The sequence below is a fragment of the Paramormyrops kingsleyae genome, chromosome 22, assembly GCF_048594095.1.
Source record: "Paramormyrops kingsleyae isolate MSU_618 chromosome 22, PKINGS_0.4, whole genome shotgun sequence".
NCBI classification, from domain to species: Eukaryota; Metazoa; Chordata; class Actinopteri; order Osteoglossiformes; family Mormyridae; genus Paramormyrops; species Paramormyrops kingsleyae.
In genome coordinates, this window is record NC_132818.1 from 10,999,434 (window position 1) to 11,009,381 (window position 9,948).

Below are 9,948 nucleotides of genomic sequence, written 5' to 3' on the forward strand. Positions count from 1 at the left end.
TTTTGTTTTTTTTTTTGTTTGGGGGGGTGAAAGTTGGTAAACTTTCACTAATGAGAGAAATTTACAGTAAATGTATCAGGTGCAATACACATTCAAAGGTTATGATGTTTTTTGATGTTTAACATCAAAGTCCATATTTTTCACTAACTGTGCAGTGAAGCTGAATTACTTTTGAGTGTACCCCACCCTTCTCCAGGCTTACGGCTGCCTTTTTATGAATTTTTATTATTTTTTTTAATGTTTGCCCATTTATTTTTTTTAAACAATACATGCCTAACACCTTGTGTACTAAACATCCAGAATAGCACGATTGTTTGGGGGGGAAATGCAATTTATTTATTTTTTTTTAGGATACAAGAACCCTTTTACTCATCGTATACACCAGGTTACTGATAAAATATGGTGGTGCAATTTAAACTGTTATCGTTTTGAGCCCTGATGACTGGAGGTGTGTAACGTCATGCAACACTGATCTGTCATTATAGTTATCCAATAAGAAAGATTGGCTATTATATAAATAGGATGGAGGTGAAATTTCAGCAACAATGAAGTCCAGGTAGGTCCCCGATTTCGGTTTTCGAGAGCCATCGTCCTGTAGGTTTAAAGGGAGCCGATTTTACTTGCCATTTGGTTGCAGAATCGGCAGGAATGGGGACGTATTATAGTGTCAATAGTAATTTGGAGCTCAGCTTAAGTAAACCTGCCAGTGACATAAGCCACTTTGGACAAGCTTCCTGTTTTGTCAGGTACCCAAACATACTGTTAATTTGTACTGAAATGCTTTTCTATCTGATATGAGGAATGATACCAGGAAATGCAGAATACAAAGCAAAATAGTCTAAAAGATTGTTTGAAATAGTTCAAACTAAGACTAAAACTAGAGAGAGAATATCAGCATTTGTTAGAGACGTGCAGTGACAGTGTGGGTTGATGAAGGTGCGTGAAGTTAGCTGTAGGGATCCTCACTCAGAATATGAGAAGCTTTGCCCCCCCATCACCCGGTTTTGGCCTTCAGGGAGCAGCGAGGGGGGGCCATCGCTGTGGCGGTTGGGGCCTTTTATTATTGTCATTGCTTTGTATCATTTCACCGCTTCCTGTGGGTGGCCAGCAGGTTGGGGAGATCACACCCCTCCCCCTCTGCAGAAGGCCGCACTGTCCTGCCTGGTTCAGCTCCCAAACCTGGTGGCGATGCTCCCAGCCAGGATGTTCTCAGTGGTGCAGGTGGGAATCAGGGGAGTCAGCCTGAACTTCCTCAGCATCCTGAGGCAGTGGAGGGGCTGATGTGCGCTGCCCATGTCAGGTCCTCCGTGATGTGAACACCCAGGTACCTGCTCTCCACAGCAACACCACTGACTGACATAAGCGTAAATGTTCTGCCCGTTTGTCCACGCTTGGGCTTCATACTACACAGGGGGCGCTTTTGATTTTGATGGACGTTTGAGTAAACATTCTATCAACCCATTATCCACATGTGGCAGGTTGTCACGTTTAATCACGTCTAAAACTCTTCACTTGCATCTGCAAGAGGTGTGTAAAAACTTCATAATCAAGCAGGGTGCAATGCAGCACATTCAACCCCAAACTAATTCTGCATGCAGACATTCGCAGAAGACGAAGGAAAAAGTGGAATTTCTGACGCTATTGATCTGTGCTAGTAATTGGAAGGTTGCTAGTTTGAATCCTGAGTGCCAGGAGTGATCCTACTCCATTGGGCCCTTGAGTAAGGCCCTTAACCTGTAATTGCTTCATCCTGGGTATGATGTTAATCTACATCCAGCTCTGTAAGGAGGTCCTCCAACTTACAGGGACATTTGGGGGTTGGTGGCAGGATTGTGACTCCAGTCCCCAGAAAAAAAACTCTGTTCCATTAGGACTAGTGTGGTGCTGAGGTATCACTCACTGCATGGCTGCACTTGGGTTCTCATCTCTGAGGTGGTTTGTTGTGTGGTGGGTGCAGCAAAACGGATTACCAACCTCTGTATAGTGATCCATAGGCATTGATTTGGGGGATCATCACTCACAGTAATATCACATATAATGCCTGGTTTACAAAAAACACATATGATTAATATATCTCATTACATAATTTGAAGTTTGAAGTTTTTTTTTTTTTTTTGCAGTTTTTATTTGGAGAAGCCCTGCCCTCCGTTAAAACGGTTTATTCTCAACTCCCGCTCCAGCTGGCAGCTGAAAAACTCCAACCCAAAAATACTGAATGCTGTAATTAAATCAAAAAGTGCTTCAAACAAGGTATTAGTTTAAGGGTGTGCACACTTATGCAACCAGCTTATTGCATTTTTTTTTTATTCCTTATATTTTCCCCCTAAGAAATATGTTTGTTTTTCAATTGAATTGTACTGGTTATACGTCACAAAGTTTTTAAATGATTTATCATGGTCTAATTTTTTACATCATAAAAACCTGGCATTTTAACAGGGGTCTGTGCACTTTATATCCACTGTATTTGAACTGTAGAAATTTGTTTGTAGAACAAAGTATCATGACTATATTTCTAAAGACCACAAAAAAGCAAAAGAATCAGATTTACTAACATTTTACCACAGCATTTGTTACATAAAAAAACATTTCTTACATAAAATAACACTTTCCACTGTCAAAGAATTCTGTATTTAGTACATAGTACATCAACAATTAAATCTAAATCAAGTAACATTCGATATAACACTCAAGACAGTCTGGACCCACATACCTGACTTAAATCTACATGAAATGTCCATGATTTGCAGTAACCTGAAGGTTCCACTGCTGTGTGCTTATCTGTGGATGTCCATGATTTACAGTAACCTGAAGGTTCCACTGCTGTGTGCTTGTCTGTGGATGTCCATGATTTACAGTAACCTGAAGGTTCCACTGCTGTGTGCTTATCTGTGGATGTCCATGATTTACAGTAACCTGAAGGTTCCACTGCTGTGTGCTTATCTGTGGATGTCCATGATTTACAGTAACCTGAAGGTTCCGCTGCTGTGTGCTTGTCTGTGGATGTCCATGATTTACAGTAACCTGAAGGTTCCACTGCTGTGTGCTTGTCTGTGGATGTCCATGATTTACAGTAACCTGAAGGTTCCACTGCTGTGTGCTTGTCTGTGGATGTCCATGATTTACAGTAACCTGAAGGTTCCACTGCTGTGTGCTTGTCTGTGGATGTCCATGATTTACAGTAACCTGAAGGTTCCACTGCTGTGTGCTTGTCTGTGGATGTCCATGATTTACAGTAACCTGAAGGTTCCACTGCTGTGTGCTTATCTGTGGATGTCCAAACCATTGTTCATTGGTAACCGCTTCTTCAGCAATAGCATGCTCTCCTGTAACCACAGAAGGATAATTTTTGACAGTTTTTACATTGATGCAATTCAAGTTTCCTCAAAAAAATTCTGATCTTTCTGGAAATTACAATGTTTAGTTTTGTTTATACCTTAAGAGGAGTTTTTGAAACGGTACACTAAACTGGCAGAAAAATACTACACAAAAAAATATTACCAGTAATGTTTTGATCACCAAGACTCAAGCTTTTGGTCACAGACACTTAGGCTGTTGAGCCACTCAGTGCCTCAATAAATTAACCCTGCAAATTATACAAATTAAAACAGATAATTATCCACAGACATATGATCCACATTACATTAAGCCACTTTTATCTATCCATCCATCCATCTTCTGTAACCACTTATACTGTTCAGGATTGCGGGGGTCCAAATGTTTGCAGATGCTGGTTTTCATCCCGGCTGACGTCATTTAACCTTCATGCACTGAGTTTCCTTCATTATAATTTTTTTAATTATGTTGAACCAAGTCAATCGTTATTACATGACTGTTATAAGTTCAGTTCTCTTAATTAAATTTGCAGATCTTTGTTTGAGTTTAATTATCTTTCAAAGTATAAGAAAACAAAGATGATCAGCGGCCAATGAAAACGCTGATGAGTAATGTACTCTAAAAAAAACTGCTGCACAGAATGATACCCGGCAGTAAATATGGAAAAAACGTGCTCAGCGTAAAAGCTTTAAATAAGCCTATTAAGATAAAATGGAAGACAGCTCATTGCCTTTCTTTCACAATGTGAGTGCATTTACTGCAGAAAAAGCAGACTCAACGAACCACTTCTACTTCACTTCTGTATTTGGTAGAAAAAAATGAGTGATGCTCTCAGCAGAATAAACAACTTCTATGTCCTTGTGTTTCCGGGATCCAAATCATGACGCAATGCTTCACTTGGCTCTCTTATACATTATACATCTGAAGTCATTCCCTTTGATGCAAGTGCTGTGCTTTCTGAGTATCTGGGAAAGCACACAAATCAGATTTTGACATAATGTACTGCAGTCTGCTTTAAAGGCCCTGCAAAACTGCACTCTCTGTGCAGGACAGTGCGCACGGCTGTCTAACACTCGTACCCTGAGTGAGCAGCTGGGATTCTGCTAGTTCCTCATGAGGACACACGTCCCACAAAAACATCCTTGTTACTCTGTCCGCAGGGCATGTTGTTAAAACTCCCAACTCAGCAAAATTTTGAAAAAAAAAAAGTTTGTATTTACAGTTGTGTTCAGAATAATAGCAGAAGTGAATAAAGCTGAAAATCCTTATAATAGTTTTTATTTCCATACATGCAAATGCATTGGGAACACTAAAAAGTCTATTCCAAATCAAAACAAGAAGAGAAATTCATCACATTTGTGTTACTCCTTTACAGAAAGTGAAGGAAAGGGAATATTAGGCTGTTCAAAAAAATAGCAGTGTCCACATTCTTCTTTACAAACTCAAAGTTTCACCGTATGAACTGAAACATGTTTTAAGATTTTGCTTTCCTCGGAATCATTGAACTAATATTTAATTGTATAACCACTGTTTCTGAGAAATGCTGCACATCTGTGTTGTATGGAGTCGACCAACTTCTGGCACCTGTGAACAGGTATTCCATCGCACGATGACTGGACTACATTTCTTGGTTTTGCCTGAGAAACAGCATTTTTGATGTCACCCCACAAGTTTTCTATTGGATTAAGGTCCGGGGATTGGGCTGGCCACTCCATAACGTCAATCTTCTTGGTCTGGAACCAAGATGTTGCTTGTTTACTGGTGTGTTTGGGGTCGTTATCTTGTTGACACACCCACATGAAGGGCATTTCCTCTTCGGCATAAGGCAACATGACCTCTTCAAGTATTTTGAGGTATTCAAACTGATCCATGATCCCTGGTATGTGATAAATAGGCCCTCCACCGTAGTATGAGAAACATCCCCATATCATGATGCTTGCACCACCATGCTTCACTGTCTTCACAGTGTACTGTGGCTTGAATTCAGTGTTTGGGGGTCATTTGACAAAATCTCCGCAGCCACTAGACCCAAAAAGAACAATCTTGCTTCCCTCGGTCCACAAAATGTTGTAATCGTTTTTCTTTAGGCCAGTCAGACTGTTCTTTGGCAAATTGTAATCTCTTCTGCACGTGTCTTTTTTTCAGCAATGGGATTTTGCGGGGGCTTTTTGCAGATAGCTTGGCTTCACATAGGCGTCATCTGATTGTAACAGAACTCACAGGTAACTTTAGACCTTCTTTGATCTTCCTGGAGCTGATCATTGGCTGAGTCTTTGCCATTTTGGCTATTCTTCGATCCATTAGAATGGTAGTTTTTCGTTTTTTTCCACGTCTTTTAGGTTTTGGTTGTCATTTTAAAGCATTCGCGATCATTTTAGCCGAGCAGCCTATCATTTTCTGCACTTCTTTATATGTTTTCCCCTCTCCAATCAACTTTTTAATCAAGGTATGCTGTTCTTCTGAACAATGTCTGGAACGACCCATTTTACTCAGAATTTCAGAGAGAAATGCACTATAACCAGCATGTACAACATTTGCTGCCTTCCTTCCTTAAATAAGGCCCATAATTGGCACCTACTTTTTCACAGAATATATGACCTCACTAATTGAACTTCACACTGCTATTATTTTGAACACGCACCTTTCAAGTAATGATTCTGTTACACATAATCAGCAGCATGCATGTCATGACTGTTGGGTCTGTTGGTTTTCCATTACTCTACTACAACTACTAGTAAATTATTTGCCATGTAGAAATATAATTTCTACCAAAAACGGTGATTGATCAGGTTAGTCATGTCGGACTGCTATTATTTTGAACACAACTGTATAAATGTATGCTAGTGGCCAAAATTGTGGACTTCCAATTTTTAGAAATTGCCGAACTTTATTCAACTGTTGCTCCAGTGACTTATTTAATCATCCAGTATATGATATTTGTAAACATTCTTTGATTGTTTATAAACATTACCGGCAACATTCATATAGTAATTTTTAAAGTGTAATGCTAAAAATGCTGGGTGTTTCCACAATTTTGGTCACTAGTGTAATTGTCTTGTCCATGTGTATGAAAAAACAGTTCTTCTAAAACTTATGAACAACCAGTACTATGTGTGGTAAACAGTGGAGTCGAAGTGCAGCACGCACACAATCAAACCTCTGAGCTCAGCTAAGACCAAAGGTTACTCCTCTAGTGTAGTATTGCTGAGTATGTTCTCTACTACATGCCAACCTGAATATGTGTTTGTGTGACTTGAGGATGTAACCAAAAGTATAACAGAAAATGAACACTGCATTTGCTTTGTGTTTGTATGCATCTTCATGCAGGGTGAGAGTTTGGAATTATATGCTGCATTGAAGGCAGAGTTCCCACAAAGATATGCATGTGTGCGAGCACATGTCTGTCCGTGTGAGGAAAATAAATCAGTTTTTCATGCAGATTTCATCCAGAGGCAGGGTGTGGAACAGGCGGAAGAGACCCGGCAAGGCAAGAGCTGTTCATGCCGCAGTGTCTCACTGCATCTGCAATGGCCTTGGGAATTTCTCCACTGCACTGCAGTACCCTTTATCCCAGTGCTAATGAAACCTTCAGCCTTCACACTCCTCCTCTCCTGTGTTTACACTTCAGCAGCCAGTTTACACATGGGCAGAGTTTTCTGTGTTTGGGAAGCAAGCGATGAAATGTTGAGGTTGGACCTGGCATATGCAGAAGCTTTAGATACTACATATGATTCATGTGACAAAGTTGTTAGTATTTATAGTACAGACTCTCCCCTGGTTATGATGGGGTGACCTTCTGACAAACCTATCGTAACGTGAAAATATCGTAAGGCGAAAATGCATTGTGATACAGTACACTTAACCTAACAAACATCATAGCCTAGCCTATCCTACAGTACCTTAAACATGCATAGCTAGTACACTTACTTTAGCCTGCAGTTGGGCAAAATCATTAACACAAAGCCTATTTCATAATAAAGTGTTGAAAATCTCATGTAATTTATTGAATAATATACTGTAAGTGAAAAACATTTACTGATCATCATATAAGAAGTCGGATCATCGTAACCTGTGGAACGTCTGTATTTATATAGTGTATTAAAAGAATTATAGTCGTATTTCCTTGCAATCATGTACTATCCATATCTACTTAAGTACAGGGTCATGATTAACCTTGAGCAGGGTTCCCCAATTCCGGTACTGGAGGGCCAGAATCCAGTTTGCAGATTTCCCTGCTCAAACACACCCCTACTTAAACCTAGAACTGGGGAGCCCTGTCCTAGAGCGTATCCCATGAAGTATAGGGTTAGAGACCGGGGACGACCTGCATAAGATGCCCATCTTATCACAGGGCACACTTGATCACACACACACATGCTCTATAGGAAATGTAGAGACACAAATTCCCTGCATGAATTTTTGGACCATGGGAGGAAACTAGAGTTCTGGAGTTGTGGGAACGTGGGAAGAACCGAGAAACACCAGACACATAAATCCCACAGCCCTGGAGATGACCACCGTCCACTGCTGCACACCTAATGCTACAATAGTGCTAAATAATATAAGGAAACACTCTCACCGTCAGTGAGTTATTTAAAAGACATTTTTAGTACTCTCAGTGAAACTGAGCTAAATTTATCGTGCTGAGTAAGGCGGAGAATATGAAGTACAAACCTCTAGAGCAGGGATGCTTGTGCTGGATGTGCTCAAAGAGCCTAGCTGTGTGCACCCAGAGTGATATGTGAGACAGCAGTGAGAGGAAATAGAACATGGGCAGCTTGTGAAACAGCAACATAAGGGGAATGAAAGAGGGATGGACTGTTGCAGTTCTGACCGGGTTTACATCTTCTTGCATACGTGGAGCCAGTCATCACAACCAGAATGAGGTTTATGAGTCACGTAAGGAATTCGTTATGATATGGTGTTTGTAGGAACTTATAAGGAACAGATAGAGTACAGATAGGAATATTGTGATAAACATCAGTGTACAGAGAGGAATACTGTGATAAACATTAGCGTACAGATAGGAATACTGTGATAACAAACATCAGAGTACAGAGAGGAATACTGTGATAACAAACATCAGAGTACAGAGAGGAATACTGTGATAACAAACATTAGCGTACAGAGAGGAATACTGTGATAACAAACATCAGAGTACAGATAGGAATACTGTGACAACAAACATCAGAGTACAGAGAGGAATACTGTGATAACAAACATCAGAGTACAGAGAGGACTACTGTGATAACAAACATTAGCGTACAGAGAGGAATACTGTGACAACAAACATCAGAGTACAGATAGGAATACTGTGATAACAAACATCAGAGTACAGAGAGGAATACTGTGATAACAAACATCAGCGTACAGATAGGATACAGATAGGGTTTGACCATGGGCATAGAGTGAAGGTTTACAGCATATAGACAGTGTATGGTGTGGTGCTCGATGCCAGCAGCGGTAATGCTGTAATTATGTCATAGTGGGTGTATGTGTGTGTGTGGTTTAGGTTTATATTAAATTGTAGGGACCAAATGTAGGGACAAAAACCCTGTTTTTTTGACGTTGTAGGGACCATTTTTCAGGATTTCGAGATGGCAAGTCATTATGCTCTGCAGACTTGATGATATTTTGGAGTCTGATGAAGACAGATGGTCAGATGAGATGGAGATCAGAGTGATGGTCCTCTGCTTGGATATGATGGGGACACAGTCAGCGACATCTGTGAAGAAATGTGCCATCATTGTTTGTAGAAGATTGAACTATTTCAACTGTGGCAGGAAGTATATCCTCTTCTAGACGTTTCTGGTGATAGAGTCGGCATTGTTCTGCCATTTAAGGTCCTGGCAGATTATGGTTCTGTATTAAGCTATATTAACTGTTCAGCCATGGATGGTTAGGAGGCCTATAGTCATCTCTGCAGTCCATTGGCGGAGCGGGGGGGTGGCTTACTGGGCTTAAGCCCGGGTTGTTGTTTCAGAAGCCCAGGGTCTTTTGGAGTGTAATTTATTTCATAGTTAGATGCCTGACTGACAACTGTATAAAACAAAAACTACACACAATATTCGAAGCACATAGCGCACAGTCGTAAATTCCCCATAATTTTGGTATGATCCGAGCTCAGGCACTAGGCGACTGAGCACAGCACTTACGCATGTGAGCGAGGGGGGAGAAGCTGCTGCCTGCGAATTTGCTGTAGGAGAAGTGCAGACAGGCAGACAGAGGAGAGCTTAAGTTTGACCAGGTACCAAAGCAAATCATTCGTACTGTACAAATAGCTAATGTAAATATGACGCTGACAAAAGATTGATATCAAACTGATCACTTGACCCATATTACGTTACTTGCTCTTCGAGTGAATCAAGAAATGGCGAAATGAAAAGCCGAACAACAATGCTGTTTTTTTAGAGAGTCTTAGGTTACATGTGTGTTTATTTCATATTTTCAGTTGTTACCCTCCACGGCTAAATAAAGCACTCTAAATCGGTTTCAGTTATGTACTGGTGTACACAACAATGGACATAAGGGGCTTCTTTCACAGAAAAAAACTCAGGTAAATGTTATTTTATATATTATGCTTTGTATGTTGTTCAATATATTTCTATGCAAAAA

At 40.4% G+C, this 9,948-nt stretch overlaps 1 long non-coding RNA gene across 1 annotated transcript; it reads left to right on the plus strand.

Moving 5' to 3' along the window:
• Window positions 1-9,267: 9,267 nt before the first annotated feature.
• Window positions 9,268-9,824, plus strand: LOC140581637 (uncharacterized). The gene is made up of 2 exons (XR_011984753.1): window positions 9,268-9,580; window positions 9,785-9,824. It is a non-coding gene; the product is annotated as an uncharacterized lncRNA (long non-coding RNA).
• Window positions 9,825-9,948: the final 124 nt, after the last annotated feature.